Raw genomic sequence first — 18,116 nt, forward strand, 5'->3', positions numbered from 1 at the left:
ACGAAACAGGCGAGCAAGAAATTTTGTAGCAATCAAAGGAGGCGACGTCGGTCGAAGAATCAAAGCCCAACTTCTCGTCCTTAGAGACCACCCTACAAATCAACTTAGGGACCGAGGAGGAACCTAAGATAGTAAAAATGGGAACCTTACTATCAGACGAACAAACATAACAACTAATAACCTTGTTAAAGGAACACCTGGATGTGTTCGCCTGGAAAATTCATGATATGGAGGGAATCGATCCGGAGGTATGCTCACGTCACCTAAAGATAGATCCTACATTCAAACCAATCCGACATAAAATGCGGAGAATTGCACCCGAGTTGCAAGCAACGATAGAGGCCGAGTTAAGGAAATTACAAATAGCTGGGATTATCCGAAAGACTCAATATCCCCAGTGGATATCTAATATGGTGATAGTCCCTAAAAGGAATGGAGGGCTCAGAATATGCATCGACTTCAGCGACTTGAATAAGGCCTGCCCAAAGGACAACTTTCCCCTCCCCGGCATCGATCAACTGGTAGAGTCCATAGTTGGGTACAAGGCGATAACACTGATGGATGGATATTTGGGATATAATCAAATTCCCTTATCTCCCGAGGATCAAGAACATAGTCTTTCTTCACACTCAGAGGGCTATATTGCTACACCAAAATGCCATTCGGGTTGAGGAACGCCGGCGCCACTTATCAAAGGTTGGTGGAGGACATGTTCGAGGACAAAATACACAACACCATCGAGGTTTATGTGGACGATATGTTAGTTAAAAGAAAAGTGGCAGTGATGCGTGTCGTAACCACAAAAAATTAATCAATATATTTCCCACTAATTAACTGGTAATATAGTGGTAGTAAGGATCGTTCCCACAGAGAGCTGTGTAATTGATATGTTATTTGAATCAACAAAATAAAGTAAAAGACGATGGGGGGTTGGATTATGGAATAAAATAAATAAAAAGAAATAAATAAGAAAGAAAAGAGATGATCAAAGAATCCTTCGCCGTTACCAAGCGATAACTGAGTTAGAATACTTATCTTTCTTTAGAATCATTCATCACCCTTAATCTCTGGAAATTAGTTACACATGAGTTTACTAAAACCCATGAAAAATATATGAAATATGAGAAGATATTACATTACAAAATACCAAGGTTTCCCCCTAAGGGGTAAACCCTAATTCCTTGCTCCTAGCTTCTTCTCTTCTTGTGATATAGAACACCTCTTTTCTCTTTCAGGAATTCTGTCGAACAGGTTTGTGCATAAAACGGGGTTGAGGAGATGTCTTCTGGTGGCGATTTGAGCCTCTATTTATAGGAATTTAACCCTGGAAACTCGATTGAGATAACCATTGAACAATCCTAAACCTCCAAAAACACTTAAACACGGTTTTATCTTCACCGTTCATCTCCAAAAATTGACGGCAATAGCATCTCTTGGTAGATGTTTTCTAGCTTTTGAAACTTATCAAAATCTTCTCTTCCGACTGAATTCTCTCCCAAGTTATTAACTAGGGTACCGACCCAAGTTCCCTAGCCATCCTAAAATCCATTCTTTGCAAGCAATCACAATACCCACGGAAGCAACACTCCTTCCTCATGGCTGGTTTCTCGGTCATGTTTTCTCAGTTTCGTGTCTTGTTCGACTTCGAAACCCTTTCTCGGTTCATTCTAACTGAACTCGATAGCACCACCGTCGATCCCTATACAGCGAAACCTTATCCCAGCTTCTGATTTGCCTCAATCCATCACAGCTTCACGTCTGCCATCAAACCAACGCCAATAACGATCAACATCACCATTGTCTTCATTAAACTATCGAACAACTCTGCCATTGGTCCCGATCATGCGTGCAGTCTTCTTTGTCACTTCATGGATGAATCCATCAAAATCCACTGCTGCCAAATGAGTTTCATCTTCCCTGAACAACTTCCAGCATCACGAGCTCCTCACCACGACCATCAATGGCAGTAACACCAAACTCCATTATCTTCCATCACCATCATCATTGGCAGCTCTCTAAACCTGCTCGAGCGATCTTTCTCCATCGCTGACCATCATTTCCTGTTCTTCCATTACGGTGTTGTGATCATCGGTACTATCTTTTTCTCCGACTTCTCTATCCAACTCCATTCACTATCGTGATCATCATGATCAACATCACCGATCATCACTAACGGCAGCAATCACTTTATCCCTTGGTTTTGACGTGCTCAAACATCCTCCAAAACATTGACAATCTCATACTCGAAAGTCGTTTGCATTGAAATTAGTTGTAATGCAGCAGCACGAGAATGGCCGGAACTTCGTGAAACTCGACCTCTGTTCTGTCGAGTACAAATGTTAGAAGACGGTGGTCTTGAGTAAATAGGCCAGGTGCCTTAACAGTATTCAAATCCAGCTTCCCCCCATTAACTGACATGACTGCCTTTAGCAGTTCCCTTGGAACAGTCCACCCCTTAACAGAATGAATGTCCCTTAACGTACAGGGGGGTGCCAATGGCACTTGACCTTTAAAATGACCATTTTACCCTTGTATCTTCCGAGTTTTTGTTTTGCTCATACCTTCTTCATACGATCTCGGAATAAATTCATTCTTTCGCTGTTGGCTTCATATTTTCGTCCTCTTCAAGATGAAAAGTAGAAATCTTGTACTTGAACGAGTTCCACTTGGTCTTTGGCCCTTCTTCACTTGTAAACTGCACTTTTGTATCTATTTCCACTTCTTTTCGGATGATTCACCTAATAAAAGACAATAAGTAGAAAAGTAACATAATACAAGATAATATGCAAGAAATATAGCTAAAACAAGTATGGAATTGACACTCTAAACATGTAAATTAAGCACTTATCAAATTCCCCCACACTTGGCTTTTGCTAGTCCTCGAGCAAACTACCCTAAACAAATACAACAACTCCCTGCCGTTGAGGTTACGGTTGCACTTAGCATGTGCAACAGGCATTTAAACCCCTAGGTGTCCCTAGTGGACGAGTTATAGTCTCGTGAGGGCTTACGAGAGGTATACCCACAAAACCTACTCCATCTTCAAAGCGTTCCAGCGTCCCAAGCATCGGAATATCTATGAGGACATAGATTTTCTGCATGCTAGTAATAAGAAGTTAGAAATACCAAAGAACATATTCTCATTCTTAAATGTTGAGTGAGAAATAACCACACCATAATGATAGAACGCGTGCTTGAGAGCGATCAATATGCATTTCGCCTCGACTTCTGCCTCACTTATATGGTTTTATGATAATTGCGCTCAATAAGACGGCTTTTTTATGGGTCTCACATGTGTGCAGATAGGAATGAAGAGAGAAATCCTACACACATTGAATGGTGGGAAGAAGACCTTCTGGATTATTTCTGGAGACCCCACAAGATAGTGGGAAATAAAAATATTTTCTGATGATCTCTAAGAAAGGAAATCAACCATTATTATTAAAAATAGAGGATGAGAGTACTTACCACCTTCACATCCGATTGCAATGATGATAACACCACTCTCACACCATCCAATAGAAACGTAGTCTTCAGCTCGTCTTCTTCATCTTCTTGGTCTGTCTTCGGTCTTCAACTGTTGATGATAAACTCTTGAATTTCGTAGAACTTCGACAATTTGTAACTCTTTTTCTCTATTTCCTCGTTGCTTGAAACTTCTTTATATATTTTTCTTCCACATGGCCTTATTAAACAAATAACAACCTAAATGCAAATCTTTTGGTATTTTCTCTTTTTTTTTTTTTTTTTTTTTTTCAATTTTCTTTTTCTATGTTTTTTCCGTTTGTCCTTTTTTTTCTTTTTGATAAAAAGATTGCAACTACAAAAATAATAATGAAATTAAAATAACATGGTCATGAAAGAAGTACTTTACCACTTTGTTCTTCACAACTTGTATTGTCTTTGTATCATAAACTTCAATAACTCTCATATTTTAATTTTCTTCACTCTGGTAATAAGTCTTCATACTTAGATATAGAATTACGCTCCTTATTTGTAAGTCTTCAACATATATATATATATATATAAAATCTGCTCAAACTATGTTGTTTTACTTAGATATGAAATTTGCTCTTCCTGTTGCTTGTAAACCTTAAACGTCTTCAACTTTCCTTGTAGATTTTGATCTCGCTCCCTTGTTGATGATGATGTTGTTTCTATGGACCTGTTGTTGGCGAGAGAGAGAATGGTGCTAACTGCAAATCAAACTACAATAAGGTGGTTTTCATCTATAGACGTCACCCTCATGATTGACAAAATTAGCACTCAAGATATCAAAGAGTAGTGCTTCTATTGGTGGGAGGTTGGGTAGCTCACCATTCTACTCGAAATTAACGTACGGTGACACACACTCAAAAGAAAGCTCTTTAGTCAGCTACAAAGAAAATTTGGTCTGGTGCCTCTTTGATTTGAAAATAGGTAGTCTCCACTAATGATTGATTAGCAACTCTAATAATGCATTTCTCCCTGCTCCTCATTTGCATCACCGGCATGATTAAATCCATTATTTAACACTCTAACAAGCAAGAAATCCAACGTAGTTCCCCAACACTTCCAAGTTCAGTTATGTCGGTCAGAATCTCTATGTAAACATACCTAGAAGTATGCTAGTGACTCTAAAATCTCTACAAGTTGGAGGTTTTTTATGCAAAATTTTGAAAAAATATATATGAAAAATATCCAAACACTCCCCCACACTTAAACTTTACATTGTCCTCAATGTAATTGACTCGTCCTAAGTAAAGAAAAGGTGGGAAATCATAATATGATATGCAAAAGAAGAAAACTAAAAACAAAAGGATAGAAAATACAAAACCTATGGGTTGCCTCCCATGCAGCGCTTAGTTTAACGTCCTCAGTCTGACCCGCTGGTTATTGTCCATACACCAACAATCTGAAAATGTGGTAGTCCTTCCAGAAAAAAATTTCAAATTCTAGTAACAGCTTCATGAAAACATTAGCACAAGATATAAATATTGAAGCTATCACTTTATTGAAGTTTTCCCCCACACTTAGTCCTTTCTACACTCGGAAGTGGATAGAGAACATAGAATTCAGGAACTTCAAAAGGTTCCTCATCTTGGTGAACCTGCAAATTGTTAAAATCAAACACATCAAGTGGTGGATACTTAGAAGCAAATGGATCCTACCGATTATTGAGATTTCTAGGCTCTGGCGTGTAATTATAAAACCTCTTTCAGTCCCTAAATGGGATACCTAGAAGAAGGTAACTCGGAACCTAGAATAAGGTGACTCGCCCAGACAGCTGACTCCTTAGAAAGGAATAGCCAGCTGTCTGGTCCATCTCATAAATCTTATCGGCCGGCAACCCGGAGACGGACGACCACGGTACTTGGATCTAATCTATTCTTAATTAGACGTCGCTACGCTCTTCCCAAGGACTCGCAGAATCGAAATAGCGAAATTCTTGGGTCATCTCAATGGGTTCAGAAACCACACGTTTCTCTGGATTTTCTTCAAATCTTCAATCAGATCCTTTCATTTCTTAGCCGCCTGTGAATCAACTGAATGCTCTCGATCAAGCAAAATTACTCGCAGTATGGCTGCTTCGCGGCTTGGTCAGCCTTTACTCGACCAACTACCTAATACTACGCGGGCTCATCAAAGAGCGCTTTCTAGCTTGATTCAGGATTTAGCCCGAACTCTTTGGCAGATTCCCACGCGTTACGCACCCGTTCGCCACTTTGTTCTCAACTCATCAGCTAAAGAGATAGCTAGGAGAATAATCCGTTAAAACTTTGGAAGCACACAACTCCAAACCTAAGTGAGGTATATTCCTAAAAGTTGGGTTAATAACTCTTTGGGAATCTACTCAATCGGATGGAAAGGATCAATAGATACTAAATTATGCAAAGGATTAGACAAACCTTGTTTGCGATCTTCATCTTTCTTAATTAACTTCATTGAATTATTTACCTCAAGTATATCGTGGTCCTCTATCAAACTCTTAATTTATGCTTCAACCGAAATCTCAACATCATTATATTCGGTTACAAGTTCAATTGGGTCTTCCACGACTTCAATCAATTTGGTTTCTTTCTCAATCATTATCTCTTCAACAATCTCATCATCGAAATTAGAGTCCTCTTCAAAATCGTCATTATCACAACGACGCTGAAATTCCATTTCTATGACCCTGTCAATTTCATCAAGAGTCTTTTGTGATGCACTGGCTTCTTCCAATCGGTTGTATTGTGCATAGAGTTTTCTGACATTAATACGCTTTCCACCATTAATAGAGTTTCTAGACTGTATATATCCTCTTTTGGAAAAAGTGAAGGAAAAACACGATGAAGAGGAGTATATTCCAAATTCTCTGTCTGCACATCACTAGAAAACAACTGATCAGAAGTATAACTATCCTCCCATCCCTTTGATTGCTCACTTACATACCCGTCATAAGGTTGTTGATATATATGAGAGTATCCATAAGGCTCCTAGGGTATGGTTGATAGTTGTTATATGAATGAGACTGAAATCCATACTGATTACCACTATTATATGTTGATTGATCTTGTGCTCCGTACATGTTACGTCCGTAAGGAAACATGACGACTCACAAGAACAAAAAAGAAAATATAAAAACAAAAACAAGCTAAACAAATAACAAATCAATTAGCAACTGCTCCCCGGCAGCGACGCCAAAATTTGATGCGTGTCGTAACCACAACAAATTAATCAATATATTTCCCACTAATTAACTGGTAATATAGCGGTAGTAAGGATCATTCCCACAGAGAGCTGTGTAATTGATATGTTATTTGAGTCAGCAAAATATAGTAAAAGACGATGGGGGTTGGATTATGGAATAAAATAAATAAAAAGAAACAAATAAGAAAGGAAAGAGATGATCAAAGAATCCTTCGCCGTTACCAAGCGATAACTGAGTTAGAATACTTATCTATCTTTCGTTAGAATCATTCATCACCCTTAATCATTGGAAATTAGTTACACATGAGTTTACTAAAACCCATGAAAAATATATGAAATATGAGAAGATATTACGTTACAAAATACCAAGGTTTCCCCCTAAGGGGTAAACCCTAATTCCTTGCTCCTAGCTTCTTCTCTTCTTGTGATGTAGAACACCTCTTTTCTCTTTCAGAAATTCTGTCGAACAGGTTGTGTGCATAAAACGGGGTTGAGGAGATGTCTTTTGGTGGCGATTTGAGCCTCTATTTATAGGAATTTAACCCTGGAAACTCGATTTAAATCAATTTTTGTGAAGACACAAGAACCATGTAATTCATCCAGGAGCTCATCAATGATTGGTATAAGAAACTTATCTTTAATGGTGATGTTGTTGAGTTTCCTGTAGTCTACACAAAACCTCCAATTGTTGTCCTTCTTCTTGACTAAGAGAATTGAAGAGGCAAAAGGATTATGGCTGGGTTGAATAACTCCAGTCTGTAACATTTTTTTCACCAAGTTTTCTATAACTGATTTTTGAACATAGGGGCATTTGTAGGGTCTTTGGTTAACAGGGGTGGAATTTGGTTGGAGTGGAATTGAATGATCCAAAGACCTATGTGGTGGTAACTGAGTAGGTTCAGAAAAAATGTCTTGAAAATCTTGGAGTACCTCATCAATTATTGGGGGTATTGGAGTTGGAGTTTTTTCCTCAGAGATAGAGAATAATTGGCCTACAATGCCATGTGAATGTGTTTTGAAAAAATCTTGTAATTCTTTAGTGCTCACCATTTTCAATGAAGAGTTCTAGTGAGCTCCAATCAAAGTAATATGTTCTCCCTGGTGAAAGAAGGATATACTCAATTTGGACAAGTTGAAAGTAATATCTCCAAGACCTCTGAGCCAGTCATCCCCAAGGACCATGTCACATCCATCTACACTAGTCCAGAAAGGACTATTAATCACACTTAAATGACACATTAGTTACGTGATTAGGATATCACAAATAATATCTGTCATATAACATGAAAATAATTGGGCCCGCCATTTAACTATAAAAAACGTTATTCTTAATAGTCGTAATTTACTAGGTGTGTGATTTAATGATGACTTATTAAATCACATAATAAGTCTGACAAATATTTTAGGTTTTTATACGCCCAATACTAGTTTTCTATCTTGCACCCACAAATGGCTAGCCTCTTTCTTTTATATAAGTCTGAAAATGGTTAGTCACCGGCTAACTAGCCATAAGTCTTTCACATAGTGGCTACCTACAATGGTCTTATTCTCGCACCTTTTTTTCCTGCTCGGCTGGAGATGAGTCCACCCATCCCACGCCTCGTCCTTATCACCCGACGCTTCATTTGGCTCTCACTTTTCTAGGTTCTCTTTTATCCGAAACATTGAACACCCTAGACGTTTCTCTCAGAAAACTACAAACTGCAGAATGATCTTCCCACCAACCAAGATCTGGCCTAATTCGAATGGAGAATAAGGGATTCTTCCCAATTTCAAAACTAATTTATCTTTTTGTCCTTCACTTCACCAGAAATTTCTTGACATCATTCGATCTGAGAAGAGCATAGACAAACCCTAGTCATCTACTAAATCCCCGTAAACCAAATCAATAACCCTCCATCACCGCATCTCTCAATCTCTCTGATCAAACAACAAAAATAACGCCGAAGAAGTAGCAGAAGAAGAAGTAGATGAAGACGTAGAAATCATGAAGGTCTCGTTTTTCATTCTTCTGCTTAGGGTTGCTTTCTGATTTCAATTTTTCTTACAATCCTTAAAAGAATTCTGAAACATCTCTATTTTGCTTCGTTTTTTAGGGTTTTCAGCAACAAAAGATGATGACTACAAGTATGGAGATGGAGATCTTGTGAAATAGTGAGATGGTAAGAACAATTATCAGTCTTCTATTTAGGTTATAATTGAGGTTCTAGAACTTGTTATCTCAATTGTATTTGATTTTGACAATCTGGGTCAATTTAATTTCAACAAAAATTAAGGGTAGTGGGTTTGTCTGTTATATTTGTTTACAGAAGTTTTGGTGACAATTTTCTAATAAGTCATGGCATAACCTGTAACCTGTTTTGCAACACCTTAGTGATTCGACTCACAGTAACGAATTGTGAGCTTTTCTGGCAAGGTAATTGCTGATAAAGTCTGTTGTATATCCTTGATTTAATTTGAAATTTGTTGCATGTGTAAGTGTATTAGTATTATACGGATCATATAGGCATCAAGTTTCTAGTGTTTGATTCTTATTATATTGTAGGATGTATATACACGCACCAATGTGGATGCATTGGCTATAGAAGAGCTGACTGCTGAGTAATTGCAATTCAAAGAACATTTTACCACTAATAGTTCTGCCAGATGTTTGTATTTGCTGAATTTTCCTTTAAAATTGTAATTTTGTGGTGCATGACCAATAAGAACCTCATGCTTGAGCTGGACTTTGAGCCATTCAATGGTTTGTTTTGTTGCATCTCACTTCCGAAATCTATTGGTAATGGTGCGGACGATGTCCATTGGTTTCCATTTGGCGACTAATTTCAGGATAGTTTGTATTCTAGTTCCACGACAAGTCATTTGAAGTCGTGCAACATTTTAAATTTTGTCCACATGTTTAATTGTAGGTAATGCGATGGTGATGGAGCTGAAAAGAAGTTTAAATTTGTCATTACTTATATATATTTCTTATTTTTATTTTCTTTTGTCTAATCACTTGCCAGTGCGTTGATGGAAACTAATTTATAAATGACCTACAGAAGAGGTTCACTATAACTCCTACTAAAGAAATGAACCGTGGAGGCATTTTCAAGAATCTTCCAAGGCTTTTGGAGTTCTTCAAAGACCCATCTTTTGCTGTCTTTATGCCCTTCACATCCTCCAGTTCTTGGATGACTTGTACTTGGTGAAGGAAATGTGAGTTGTCTTACCAGCACATATCCTCGATTTATTTAGTCTTAATATAAACTGCTTTTTGTTGTGTAAGGTTTTAATATAAAGCAAATGTTACTATGTTGCTGACCGTGTCTATGCTTTATGCTTGAGCAGGGATCGATAATGTTTATATAATGACTGTGATTGGAGTACTTGGAAATCTCCAAATTGGATGAAGAAATGCCCAGTGGCGGTGTCTTTTGGTTTTGGAGGAGAAATTGTTTCATGTAAACATAGTCAGTTAGCTACCGATCCACCTACAGGAAGTTCCGAGGTATGGTATGACTTATTTGTTGCTTTGTTCAGCTTTTTTGGGTATATATAGTTTAATATTTTCCTTCTCCAGGTTTACATGCATACTGATTTCAGTTTGGTGAGCCAATCCACTGAATACGAAGCTACCATTCAAGGTCGGAAAATGATTTTATTATTTCTCTTCTTTGGTATTATTTGGAAAGGCTTGAATTTTCAGCAAAGGCTTTGCAATTGCATATGCTTGCCTCAGTTTAGTTCTAATTACAGTTGATTTGAATTATTATATTAACTAGATAGTGGTTACGTAAAGTAGCGGCTTTAATTGCCATAATTCTACTAGGCAAATTACACAAAAGTTGGAAGTATTTTTCTTACTGGAGCAACTGAATTCTCCTATGTGCCTATTCCCACAAAGGAAGAGTATAAGTTTGTCTCCCTTTCTAGCTCATACCTAGATTGTTTCCACATCTTCATTGTCTCTCCCAAAAAATGTTTCCTCCTGTTTTGGTTATGTACCTTTGCTGCTGTAACATTTTATAGCTTTGATGTTTGTTGATAGTGTTTCTAAACGAACTTGGCGTCTTCTTACACAGGATACTGGATTACTCGACCTTCCCTTACGTACTGCTTTTCGAGGAACTAAAGGGAGCTGTTGCAAGTGCTTGTGGTGATTTTACTACGCCACCAGCAATACTGAATGTAACTGTCTCGTTAATGAAATAATGGATCCGATTTGGGTGTTATGTGATGTATACGTGATACTTTGGAGATGTTTCACTAGGTCTTATGCTTAGGTGGCCAAAACTTCTGTATGAATGCAGAAGAAAATGCAGATTAAGTGGCAGTTTCAGTAGATTGAATGTTTCAGTTCAGTTTTTTTCAGTGTGTTGAGTTGTAAATGCCGGATGAGTTTATTCTTTTTTTTTTTTGGTTGTAATGTGAACTGAATTCTTATTTTAAATGTAATATATTTCAGATTCAGCTCGTTAAGTTCCAAATTTAGCTTTAGCTGATTCAGTTTTAAATTCGAATTCAGCCAAAAAAAAAAAAAAAAAAAAATCAGAAATTTCTGGTAAATACAATTTATATTAAATATAAATATTTTTATTAGAAAAATCAGAAATATGCTGTAAATTTAATCAATATTAGAACACATGACTTATGACAAAAACGTACCGTCACTTTAAACAATATACAATTATTGTTATTCTTAATAACAGATTTTATTTGTCATTTTTATTGACAAACAAAATCCGTGATTTTATATAATGGTTTGTATTTGTCATTTATAAAGAGTCACACCAAATAAATAACGGTTCTAATAACAGATGAAAATCGTGGTAAATTATGTTTTATAACAGATTTCATACGTCATTTATAGCCTTTTCTGGACTAGTGCTAGTGCAAGTAACCTTAAATCTCCCACAAATCGATGATCCTGCATTCTCCACTGTAAGGATTTAAAAACACCAGGATTAATTGGTTGTTCTCCATTAACTACTGTAACTAGTAAATTAGCAGTTGGGTGGATGGAACAACCCAAAGCTCTGGCCAAATCAGAATCAAGAAAACTATGTGTGCTTCCAGTGTCAATAAGAATAGAGATTTTGTGATTATGAAGAAATCCTTGAATTATAATGGTTTCTCCAGTGTTGTTACCTGTAAGCGCATTGAGAGAAATCTCCATATCACTGTCCACTGCTGGTGTATCTTCAGTGTCAGTGACCTCCTCAACTTGTTCATGAGATTCAGCTTCAGCTTCAGTAGCTACCATGAGGAACAACTGTTGTTTTTTACAAAAATGTCCTGGGTGATACACTTCATCACAATTACAGCAAAGGCCCTGATATTTTCTTTTTTGCAGTTGTTCAGGGGTGAGTCTTCAATAGGAAGTGGAGTGGCAGGGGAAGACTGTGGTGGTGTTGGTGGTAAGGGTAGTAAGGGTGGGTGGGCTACATTTTTAGGGGGAAAAGTTGAGGGGTGGGATGGTCTGGGGTTTGGAAAAATTTATTTGCTCCTCTCAAAGGTTTCTGTTGGGCATTGAGAGTTTGCTCTTGCATTCTATCAAGTGAGAAAGCTTGCATTAATGTTGTAGGATTGAACATACTCACAACATGTTTAATGTCTTCTTTTAACCCACCAATAAAACTCATCACATAATAATGTTCACTAAGCATAGGAAATTGACGAAACAACAGAGCTTTAAGGTTTTCAAATTGCTCAAAGTATTCATCAACTGTAGTAATCTGAGATAACTTACTGAATATGCCAAGGATGTTGTCATTAGCAGGATTTTCGAATCGAATACAGGCGTGCTCGGATAGTTCAAACCAGGAAGTAATCGATCTAGTCGTATGTAGATTGGTCAACCACCGGTCTGCTTTTCCATCCAAGTGCATAGATGCCATTGTTACCTTTTGATGTTCATCCCTGATGTTGTTGAGTAGGAAGTATCGATCGCACTTTAGGATCCAACCTTTTGGGTTTTCTCCATTAAACCTTGGGAAATCTAACTTTGGCATACGATGAGTGTTGTTTAAATCACGACCCCCTTGATGAAAACTGAACATAGCACCGTTTTGTTGAAAAGAATTTGAATGAGATGCTTCTGTTGTTGGGTATCGTTGTTCCTCGACTCTCTTGCATGTAAAACTCTCCATGTATTTGACAAAATTCTCCTTAGATAGCATTGATTCCTTGATTTCTTTATTCTGCGCAGCGAGTTCATTGTATTTTGAAGAAAGATTTTCGATCTGTTTATCAAATTTCTCTAAAATTTTTCGAAGATCCCCATTCACTTGTTTAATGGTGGGATGATTAGCTTCACCCATGGTGAGGCTAGAACGGCTCTGATGCCAATTGTTGTGTTCCCACAACAAATTAACACACAGGATCGAAGAATTGAAGAAATCTGGTTCAAGAACCAGCCCAAGGAAGAAGAAGACTAAAAATTATTACTCATTAAAACTTAGCCGCCTCAGGTGTCCTCTCTTACACATTTATTGGCCGCAAACCTAAACCCGACTAACAGCGAGCCGACGGGTGTAATGATCCTAGCGGCTAAACTCAAAGCTATCACAAGTACTAGTACATCTCAAAGAATTACTAAGGGCAGACTTCATAATTGTATATACATAACAGACATATGACAGTTTGTCACCCAGATAATTGTTCCATTGTCGAGTCTCTTGAGCTTAAGATTAAGGTGTTACTTGATGCGTATATCAATTTGATGCTTGGTCTTTTTCCTTGGTATACGTTTTTTGTTTGTTTGTTGGTTTGTTTGCTTGGTCTTTTTCCTTGGAAAAACAAGTTTTGACATTATCAGGATTCATTTGAATTGCAGAATGACAGTGTTATATATACCCAAGAAGCTTTCGGACATGACCAAATATTAAAGAGTGTAAGAACAAACGATGGAGCATTTGGTGTGGAACCTCTATAGCAAGTTCCAAAACCCTGCAGCAATTTTGCAGTTCTCTGCGGGGTTATGATACTTGTAAGACTATTACTTTCAATAACACTACTTAAGGGCTTTGATGCAACAACTTATCTATGAAGCGAACTGCAGTCCAAAAGTGATTTACTTATTACCTCTTTGATTTGTCGATTTTGCAAACATCGCAGGAAGAACACCTATTGTTTCGTATTGTTATGCAGTGGTTTAAACTGAAACAAATTTTAGTAAGCTGCCTTATAAATGATACCATTAGTGAATGGGTATGAAGGAATAATAATCCGGCCGGACTTTTCAAGGATGGCATATCCAATATGCGTACATATGGGCATTAGGGCCGAGACTTGTCGAGCAAGAAAACTTAGATTCCCAAAACTATAAAACTACTTTTCATTATCTTCTCTTCTAAAACCCTACTTCCCAAAAGTCAGATTCATTTGACGCCAAAACCTCGAAAGATTTCTGAGAAAACTATTTGTGCTGCGAAAATGGCGACTTTGAGTAGAACGATGAAAAAAGCTGCATCTTCAGTAATCCCACTAGTTAACAGAAGAACTCCAGCTTATGGAAATTACACCTCCGCTTATTTCACTACCCCATTTATAATTGCAAAATATAAATGACTGTCTGCAATCAACTGTTAATGACGGTTCATATAAGAAGCGATAAAATGTCTGCAATCAACTGTTAATGTCATGTCATCAAACTGTTAAACGAAGGTCTCAAGCTAATCAATTATATATGCAGAATGATTACATGTTACTAAACTAATAAAATTTCAGTGGGTGAAACAAATGAAGATGCAGATGGATACCTCCTTCTGACAAAAGATGGTCCTCCGAATACTCCATATAAGAAACCATAAAAATGCTGAACCCCATACTGCGGCAACACATCAACTAGTAATTCTGGACAGCAGATCAAAAAGAAGACAGACCTTGTACATCAAATTTACACCACGGCTCTGACACTCTTCACTAAACAGGCACTGCTTTGAGATCCAACTCCCAACATCCACGCAAACTTCCTACTTTTAAGATTCTTAATTTTTCATCAGTCAACTGGATTGCAGGAATTTGATGAGAGAATCTAACCAATTCATGGCGTGGTATTTCAATTACTGATTCATGGCCTGCTTTTCTCTTAACCTTGAAAATTGTCTCATAATCGCACACCTTCTCCAAAACCAACACCTTCAGTGTACTGTCGTCCACTTTTACAACTTTGCCTATGTCGTACTCGCATGTCCAGAGGTCAGAAGAAGACCATTCCGAACAAAAATCCTTGTATACTGCCCACACCTCCCCTTTCCTGGGAAAGATCTCATACTTGTTTTCCTTTGAAGCTTCTGCTCCTTTTGAAAGATGAGAGAAAACACTAGTATCATCAAACTCTGTTTCGTTACCACCAGAAAAAACTCCACAGCATATAGGCACTTTGTTGTCAAGCCAATGGAGCATACCCTTTGATGAGGTGCAAGCTTCGAGCCATTGTATGTTCACTTTAAACTCCGGGATTAATTCAACCTTTTTGATCAGACCATAGTACTTGGGCAAGCCATCTAAATCACAATACAAAGCCCACACCTGACCTACTACGAACTTGTCTTCAGTTTTGTCATCTTCAAAGGTATAAAGAACTGACTCCGGAAGTTCACAAGGGTCTGTATACGAAGAAGGTGACGGAGGAATCTGCTCAGAAACTCTCTCTGCCTTTTCTGTCACACCATTTGAAGCACTGAAGGTCTTAGACTCCTCGGCAGTTTCTTCATTTAAATTCTCGACGCACGAGGCTTCTCCTCATATATAGATTTTAAGGAACGGTGCCTTTCACCACTAACAGTTTCGGCTTTCCCATCAAACCGATCAGAAACTTCTTCAAGGTTACGGGCACGGAAGCAGGATCAAGTCCAAAATGACCCCTTTTACCACCAACAGTTTTGGCTTTCGCATCAATCAAACCAGAAAGTCCTTCAAGGTTACTGGTCAGGGAAGCAGGATCAAGTTCAAAATGACCTTCAGGGACACCTTTTCCTTCTCTACCATTTGTTCTAACTGAAGGAACCCGGTGAGAGAATTTTAACATTTCGTTCGACGGTATCTGAAAGGAAGACATGCCATTGGTTTCGGTTGGGTTAAACAAGCATACAAAACCTTTTAGCTTAACCAATTGGGTAACCAAAATGCCTGAAACATTGTTGTAATCCGACAGGACCACAACAAATTCATACTCATACTCTCTCTGGTTGTTCGGTTCAGAGCTCCATCTGGTGTTCCATTTCTTGTAAAGGGCCCAAGTTTCCCCTTTTCGGGGATAGATCTTGCAAGTGTTTCCAACACCTTCACAGACAATCTTATGGGAGAATGTACCTCTATCTTCAATTGTATCAGTGATCTCGTGTTTGAATTTCCCACAAGCTATGGGCAATCCGCTTCCTTTCCAAGCTGTCTGATCCGTATCTCCAGCAACAAAACTCCAACCATGTGATATCCACCTTGAAAGGCGAATAATATACTTTATTGATTCGAGCATAGAATCTGGGCATACCATCCAAATCGTCAAAAAGTGCCCACATCTGGTCAGGTGCAAAGCATTTTTCACTCTTATCCACGTCGAAGTCATAAAATTCTGGATGGGCAATTTCAACGACCACTGGTTCAGGTCTTTCACAGTTGCCATCATCTTCGGCTACTTCGCCTCCATTAGTCTTGCAGTTTTCGGCATTCCATATGGCGTACTTTCTTCAACAAGGACCTTTCTTTTATCTTTCTCCACTGGCTCATTAGTAGTCTCTCGTCTTGATCCACTAGCTATATCTTCATCATCACTCAAGTTCTTTTCGTAACCAACTTCATGTTTTTGCCGAGATCTTCTGCCACTGTTGAGTCCAGAATTCTGTCCAGCTTTTTGATCACCATCTTCTTCCATGTCGCAGAAGCTTCCAGTATCCTTTTCTGAGTCAGAGTTTCTTCCTCTTTTCCCGATCTTGGTACCTGAAGGTTTAGGTTCTGCAGGTATGGATGTTTCTTTCAATCCTGCTTCCACACTAACATTGAAGTCTTCTTTTGCATTTGGTTTCAGTGCCGCTCCATCCAAAGAAGCACTTCCTGACGTTGTGGGTGGACGTGATGCTGGTGCCACATTGCCACGATTCCCCTGTACATTTACTTGGGCAATCTTTTGACCATCCTGACTCGGGACATCTTTCTTTTTGGGAACTCCACAAGGCATCCTTTCGTTATTCAAAAACTCATGAGCAACAAAAGGTCCATTGCAGGTTTTACAGCGAATAACTCTGTTCATAACTTCTATGAAACATTGGTACCTTATACTACAGAAAGGGCACCTAATCCCAAATGTTTCTCTGCCACCAGCATACAACGGTTGGGTCTTCGGCTGCTGTTTTTGCTGGTTAGGATTCATGCTCTTGAATAGTGCTGCTCGATCGGTACTCACAGGAGGTTTGCTTGGATACTTATTCATACTTGGCTGATTTTGAGACTGCCTCTGTTGCTTAGTGTTATGCTTCATATCAAATTGTGCTCGTTTTGACTGGTCAGAAAGAAACCTGTGTTGACGAATTTAAAGGAAGCTTCTGCACCAGGAAACTTGTTTTTATCAGGATGAAGCTGAAGGGCGAGCTTTCTGAACTGTTTAGTAATGGATGCTTTGTCAGCAGTTTGCTCAATCTAAAGGATGTCATACCAGTCTAGGTCTGATCCAACTTTGAGCTCAGCGGAACAGTTTACTTGGCATACAGTTAGCATTTGACTGACATTTTCTATACTTGGGTGCAATTTTTGGGCCTTTATGAGCATTGTTTGTGCTCCCACATAATCCTTGCTATTCATCCTCTTCTCAGCCAATTCCTTGGCTCTTACAGTCTCTTCCTTGTTCCACTCCATTGAAAAATTCAGATTAACACCCACCATTTCAACCCTCCCAAATAGCTTTCTCAATTACCCAAGACTTCGATCGCGGTCCTGTTTATGAACCAAGATAACATAATTGTGTTACGCTATACTTGAACACAATGCGAAAGCGAAAAACATATCATGTCAAAAGAATCTTGTCCTCTGAACAGCCCAATTAAGCAAACTGCGTATGCTTAAATTGAATAACTGATTAATACAAGGAAAGAAGCCAAAGCAGACAAAATTTTAAAAAAAAAATCAAAAAAATTGGACCAAAACTCCAAGCGAAAGCAGAATACAAGCTTCTTAAACTCTAACACCCTCTAATCATAAACAAGTCACTGACGGTAACAGAAACAGAACAATCCCATTTACTGAACAATTTGAAATCAAACTAACACAAAAAGTAAGCATAACCCTAGAATTTTTACATAAAAATTGAAAAGGAAAGAAGAAAAAAAACCCTAAATTAACCACCAAACCAGTAACAACAAGTACATAATCGAAACCGTAAAAAGAGAGATCTTATGGCTTCGCCCAGGTTTGAACTGGAGACCTTCAGAGTGTTAGACTGACGTGATAACCAAATACACCACGAAACC

General features: G+C 38.3%; 1 long non-coding RNA gene, 1 other non-coding gene and 1 pseudogene across 7 annotated transcripts; 1 reads left to right on the forward strand and 2 right to left on the reverse strand.

Annotated features, from left to right (window-relative positions):
- Nucleotides 1–8,305: 8,305 nt before the first annotated feature.
- On the forward strand, nucleotides 8,306–11,118 carry LOC113308823. 6 transcript variants are annotated; one of them, XR_003340103.1, is made up of 7 exons: nucleotides 8,306–8,665; nucleotides 8,769–8,834; nucleotides 8,982–9,088; nucleotides 9,582–9,870; nucleotides 10,003–10,162; nucleotides 10,235–10,298; nucleotides 10,737–11,118. It is a non-coding gene; the product is annotated as an uncharacterized LOC113308823 (long non-coding RNA). The 6 variants fall into 6 exon arrangements; XR_003340108.1 differs by having other exon boundaries at nucleotides 9,678–9,870; XR_003340106.1 differs by having other exon boundaries at nucleotides 9,714–9,870.
- Nucleotides 11,119–14,577: 3,459 nt separating this feature from the next.
- Nucleotides 14,578–17,532, reverse strand: LOC113311282 (annotated as a pseudogene).
- A 510-nt stretch (nucleotides 17,533–18,042) lies between these two features.
- TRNAV-AAC lies at nucleotides 18,043–18,116 on the reverse strand. Its single transcript has one exon. It is a non-coding gene; the product is annotated as a tRNA-Val (tRNA).

The sequence above is a fragment of the Papaver somniferum genome, chromosome 9 (genome assembly GCF_003573695.1).
Source record: "Papaver somniferum cultivar HN1 chromosome 9, ASM357369v1, whole genome shotgun sequence".
NCBI lineage: Eukaryota > Viridiplantae > Streptophyta > Magnoliopsida > Ranunculales > Papaveraceae > Papaver > Papaver somniferum.